The 6,241-nt window shown below is 42.3% G+C and overlaps 1 long non-coding RNA gene across 1 annotated transcript; it reads left to right on the forward strand.

The window, feature by feature from the left end:
• The first annotated feature begins 1,449 nt into the window (after positions 1-1,449).
• Positions 1,450-4,035, forward strand: LOC144598033 (uncharacterized). The gene is made up of 3 exons (XR_013547817.1): positions 1,450-2,088; positions 2,213-2,400; positions 2,758-4,035. It is a non-coding gene; the product is annotated as an uncharacterized LOC144598033 (long non-coding RNA).
• The last annotated feature ends 2,206 nt before the right edge of the window (positions 4,036-6,241 follow it).

Raw genomic sequence — 6,241 nt, forward strand, 5'->3', positions numbered from 1 at the left:
TTCTCCCATCAGCGCGTCTCCGGCTCCCTCCCAGCGCTCCGAGTGTCCCGTCACCTCTCCCCGTTCCTGCGATCCTCGCTCCTCCAAGCTCGGCGCCCATGCTCTGTGCTTCATTTCCTGCAGCTCTTCGGCCCCTCGCCAATTTTACTGGCCCTCCAGCCCTTCTCCCCACTCGCCCTCTCCGCCAGCCGGGCTCCATTTACACTTGGCCGGCGCTCAACACCGCGAGTCTGGGGCTGCCGAGCAGAACTGTGGCCTGGTCCTCCGCCTATTGCCTTGGCTCCCAGCGCCCAGCACAGCTCTCGCTGCTGCTCGGCCTCCGCTGCCGATCAGCTTCCCCAGCTCCTCTTCCTCCTCCTCTTCGGGCTCAACACTCCACTCCTCCTCCTCCTCCACCGCCTCCTCCTCCAAGGCCGGTCGCCGACCTCCAGCGCTTGCTGCTTCTGCTCCTGCAGCCCCTCCAGGCTTGTCGACTCGGGTTCTTCCCTCTGCTCCTCTCCCAGCTCGCTCAACCCCGTCCTTTCCTCCTCCTCCTCCTCTTCTTCTTCCCCCAACGGCCCTCTGCTTCTCGTCCTTGCTCTCCTGCCTCCCTTCCTAGCCGCGTTTCCCCTTCTCGCACCAGCTGGCCAGACGTCTTCCCAGCTGCTCCTTGCATCCGCAGGCTTTGCAGCCCTTCTCCCGGTTCCTCTTCCTCCACCGGATCCTCCAGCTTCTTTCCCATTTTTTACAGCACAAAAATTGACCATTTTGGCGTTTGTTTTCAAGGTTAGAACATACGTGTTGCATGTGTTACTAATGTATGCCGGAAGCTGCCATGTACTCCAGATGGCTTGAGCGACTCCGTGCGTCACCCCCTTTGACCTTATGACCTTAGGTGCAATCCCCCTATACAAACCTGCGTTTCATCAGTATTTTCCAGTTTTGCTTCTTCGAGAAAATACTGCTTTCAAAACTAATAACTAGGTGTTTTTATGATTAATTAGTACAAAACTACGATGATTTTGTAGGTTTTATTGCTTTGTGCTTCGGTGAGTGAGCGAGATAGTGACGATGAATAACAATAATTTTTTATTGTTTTTTGCTTTGGAGGGGGGAGAATGAAATCAAATGCATGATTTCTACAACTATCAATAGACTTCTGAATGAGTTCTGCATGTACATGTGTAAGTAAATTTGTGTAGTACAAAACTTAGTCTAGAGTCTCCTGACTAACCATGTCTCTTCTGATTCCCATAACATTGGAGAATTTTAATCAGTATTTGACATTCTAATTTTCTGTTATAATCTTGTGATTGTATAAATTAGATCAATATACTTGCACCATTTTCTTTTGCATTGTAACTTGACATGCTTGCAGGACCCTTTTTGAATAAACGTATGATTGACTTTGTTATTTATTTTGTTTTACATGTTACTGGGCAAAGCGAACGCAGCGCTGTAGAAACAGTGAGTACATTTTCAGTCTGAGTTTTTGATTTCTTTGAATCTTGTATTGGTTATGGCTGACCCAAATTACGACGATATGACACTGGATGATTTTCTGCGATGGAAAGTCGTGGCTTTGAAGCATTTTTTTGCGGACAGGGGGTGGAAAACACTGGGACGAAAAGCCGAATTCACTGCTCTTGCTTATGATGCAGCGTACACGAAGAAGCCCATGCTGCCGACTGCAGGTGAAGAAAAACATTGTCATACTGATCAATACAAGGATCTCCTGAAATGTGGAGAAAAAATTATTCCCGATCCCATGAGCAAACTGAAAGATGGGTGGCTTGGAGAATCGAATGGACTAAAGTGCTGGCCTCCCACATCCATCGTCGAGCTGTCAAATCATCTTGCCATTTATGATGAGACTAACCAGCCAGCTACTTCACTGAAGTCTCGCCTGCTTAGCGACTACAAAGAAGGCAAGGCCTATAGCTATTCTGATGCTAGATAGCTGAAAGAAGTCTTATTTTATCCCATCTGTGATGATTCGGCAATGTGTTTTTTGAAAGCAGACTACACCTTCTGAAAGAGTGCGGCCATGGGTCTGCATCGAGAAGTCATCTGGGATTATTCACTCTGCTTACTGCAGCTGCTTGCCGGGTAAATTGAAAAACTTACGTCTTCATTCACTGGTGGTAGGGTCATATTATTTGTCGTGCCATGTTGGGATATTGTGTGCATCACATCTAACCATTTCACTTTAAATTTTTACATTATCTTTCAGGCTTAGCTCAACCTGAAATCAGTCCTGTGGCTGCTATTATCATCAAACTTGACTAAGCTTATCAAAGAGGATGGACATCTAAAGCGTGTACATGGAACCTTTTCCGGGGTGAAACACCGTGAGTGAAATGCTGGAAGGAAAACGCATTTGTGACATGGACTGGCGGAGGCCTAGCTACAGAGATGGAGGTACATGCATGTAGTTCATTAATACAAATATTTTCTGTTTTTAAAATTAGTGCTCTTTCAAAGTGCTTATGAAGATGGTACAAATATTTGTTTATCTTTATAATGCAAATGATACCAGATAGAGAACTTAATATTTTGTTGTTTCATTCTTGTTTCATTACCCTGGAAAGAAAACCAAATATTCTGATTACTATTTCAGTCCCATTTTTTTATCAAGTGTAATGTTATATTGTTGATGTCAACATTAAAGTATTGGAAGTTTGAGAAATGTTTGTACATGTATGTACGTTGCTGTAATTTATAAATTGATCATAACAATGTTATTGTTTAAGTGCTATTGTTTTCTTTTACACACAGGGTCTCAGGAAATGATCAACCCTCCGTTGTGACAGTTGTTTAAGCCAACAAAGGAATCTGCACCCCCACATATAGCTGGAATTATCAATGCTCTGTGTACAACAGTGAAGAGGTCAAGTGTTGCTTAGTACTTGATATCAAAGCCTCCACCCGAGTATGCTGTTCAGGAGGACTTCAATGTCATGGGCACCATCGAAGTGTAGACGCCTAAACGTAATCCACTATTGCTATCAAAACTGCTGGAGAGTGCACCTCTGTTGCTGAGTTCCTACACAAGCTGACTGCATACACTCAAGAAGAAGCAACATTGCTCCAAGAATGTACAATCGGCCAAACCAATAACCTTATGTGGCACGAACAACGTAAAGGACGCATCACAGGGTCAAATAGTCATGGGGTCTTAACGAGGATGAGGACTTTCCAGAAGAGTGATCAAACCGACCTTGACACAAGCAGGCTTCTAAAGCATGTCATGGGCTATGACAAACTGAGTGAACACTTATCTGCACTAGTGCATGGAAGGTAGCACGAAGTTGAAGCTAGAGCCATGTTTGTGCAAGTATTAACTGAACTAGGACATAAAGACGTAACAGTTGAAGAATATGGGCTTTTTGTCCGCAGAGACAAACCCTTCATGTTCTCAAGCCCGGATGGTATTGTGACATGCACCTGTTGTGGCAGTGGGCCCTTAAAAATCCAATGTCCTATAAGTGCATATGGCCAACAGCCAACAGCAAATAATTTGAAGTACTTGTATGAAAGTGATAATGGGCAGATGAAGCCCAAGAAGACACATGCGTACTACATACAAGTACAAATGGAAATGGGGACGACGTCGAGTAAGTGGTGCGACTTCTTTATAAACACGGGTCGCAACAGTTCACTGCACTTGGAGAGGATCGAGTTTGATGGTGAAATGTGGAGTGAAATAATAGAATCTGCTTCATGGTTTGTCAACAATCACCTCGCTCCTGAACTGGTTTCAGGAACATAAATGCAATACATCACCCACAACTGAGGAAAGTAATAAGAGACGAGTTAACTTGATGTTTATGGTATATATCCTACATTTTAATTTTGTTTACTTGAAACAAAGTCAATATAATTTTGTAGTTTTGAAATGTAACTCGACATTAGTACTGTGCATATGTGTGACTACTTCTAAACATATACAAGGTATCACAAAATACTGGAGTAACTCAGTGGGTCAGGCAGCATCTCTGCAGTTCTTTTCCTTCTAAACATATACATGTAACTTAATAGCTAATGCACACTGAAACAACGGTTGATAAATTATTAAATTGAATGAAAGAAATTAACAGTTGTATGAACTTATGTACAGTTACTGATTGAGTTCTGGATTTCAGTTCACATCAAATCTGGTTAAACATAAAGTTGAATTGATCAAAATGATCTGCAAGTGCAACAATATCTCATCTACACACCAATGGAGGCCATAAATTACATAATGCTGCGCAGACAGTGAAAATATCATCAATATTTGGAACTAAAGTGATGGGTAAGGTGTTTTTCCAGATATTAAACAACATTAGATGACCTATGGCCATTCAACATGAATGCGGACTTTGGCAACCTTCTTAGTTTTGTGTACTTTTTCTCTGGACATTTGCTGATGACCACCACTGGGAGGGGGAATCTCTAAATAGGCTTGGCAAAGCAACAAGTCTTCTTGAATGGGAAATCCTCTATCCGCCACTATGCAATCCCCAGGATCAACTAAGTTCAAAAATCCACTCTTCCTAACAATGTGTGTATCAGATGATCGCCCACCCCAAGCTTTGGATAAGATTGTGATCATGCCGTTTGGGGCAATTCCAACCAATAGTTTCACGGTGTTCTGTTTCTTGTAGTCGGACCATGTGAAAGCCTACAACTGTAGATGCCGTGGTCATTCTATAAATATCTCTGTGCAGTCGAGAATGCATCTCAGTGCTGGGCATTTCTTTAATATCTGTTTCGGTTGCGTGGACCTTATCAAATCACAATCTGGCCAGAAAATCAGGGGTTTCAGTTGGATGACTAGGAATCTAATCCAAGTATTGAATATTTTAGAACATGTACCCCCACTGAGTTCAAACAAAGTCGCGAGAAACAACATCGACAGCCCAAGTCGCAGCTTCATCAACACGAGTGGCATTTCATCCTTGATGCTGTTTTGATCTGGTTCCAGACTTCTTTGAAGTTCGTTTAAATGTTCTTGGTACTTTAGTACTGATAATGTTTTTCTTCCATTCCCAATATCGCATTTTCATTGCTTTATGCTTCACATACTAGCATGGGTTGGCTAAGTCTTCCTTTGAAGAAACCCCTATCAATCTCCTCACATTTTGGTCGGTCTTGATATTGCTACAAAAACGTTTTTTAGCTGCAGCATTCTTCAGTTTTAGTTTCCAATCTTCTACCTTGCCTTCCAACATTTCAACTTTGTCGGTCAGTTTGTTTATGTCCTTGCCTTTGGATCCATCCCGTGCAATTACAGTTCTCTTGACAGCTGCATTTGTACACATAAGCATGATCTACAGCAAAAGCTCGTAAATGCTTGTTTTCTGGTCCATCGTCAACATGTTGGTCAACAGAGGTTTGGGTTGCTGTCACCGACTTTCTCCTTTTATTTGAAGGTTTTCCATGTCTGCGAGGGAGTGCACGTGGAGACATTGGGGAGTTTGATATCAAATAACCAAGATTCAGGACTGGGTCTGGATTGAGCATTGTTGGCTCGCCATCCATAAAGTGCTTAGAGCACACACGGCAATTGCCTTTGGGGTCAGGTTGCCAATTCTTGCCTTTCTCATTCTTTCAGTTGACCAGTTTGGTCCAACGCAACCGGGCTGCTCCATCCCACCTCTCTGTCGGAAATGGGTAGACTTTGAAGGGAGGTGGGCAGAAACAGTTTCCCGTTGCAAATTTACAGTTGTGGCTGTCACACACATTCTGCATCCACTTACTCAGGTGATACGTGCTACTCCCGCAGCCCAAAATTGCACAATTGTGCATGGCTTTGCCCATCCAACATATAAAACAAAATAAATAACAAAGTCGATCATATGTTAATTCAAATAGGGTCCTGTAAACATGTCCATTACATACCGGTACAAGTTACAATGCAAAAGAAAATGGTACAAGTATATTGAACTAATTTATACAATCACAAGATTATAACAGAAAATTAGAATATCAAACACTGATTAAAATTATCCAATGTTATGGGAATCAGAAGTGACATGATTAGTCAAGAGACTCTTGACTAAGTTTTGTACTACACAACTTTACTTACACTTGTACATGCAGAACTCATTCAGAAGTCTATTGACAGTTATAGAAATTGTACATTTCATTTAATTCTCTCCTCCAAAGCTAAAACAATAAAAAATGCTTGTTATTCATTGTCACTATCTTGCTCACTCACTGAAGCATAAAGCAATAAACCCTACAAAATCATCATAGTTTTGTACAAGTTAACCAT

This window comes from Rhinoraja longicauda, chromosome 11, assembly GCF_053455715.1.
Source record: "Rhinoraja longicauda isolate Sanriku21f chromosome 11, sRhiLon1.1, whole genome shotgun sequence".
In the NCBI taxonomy this organism is placed as follows: Eukaryota; Metazoa; Chordata; class Chondrichthyes; order Rajiformes; family Arhynchobatidae; genus Rhinoraja; species Rhinoraja longicauda.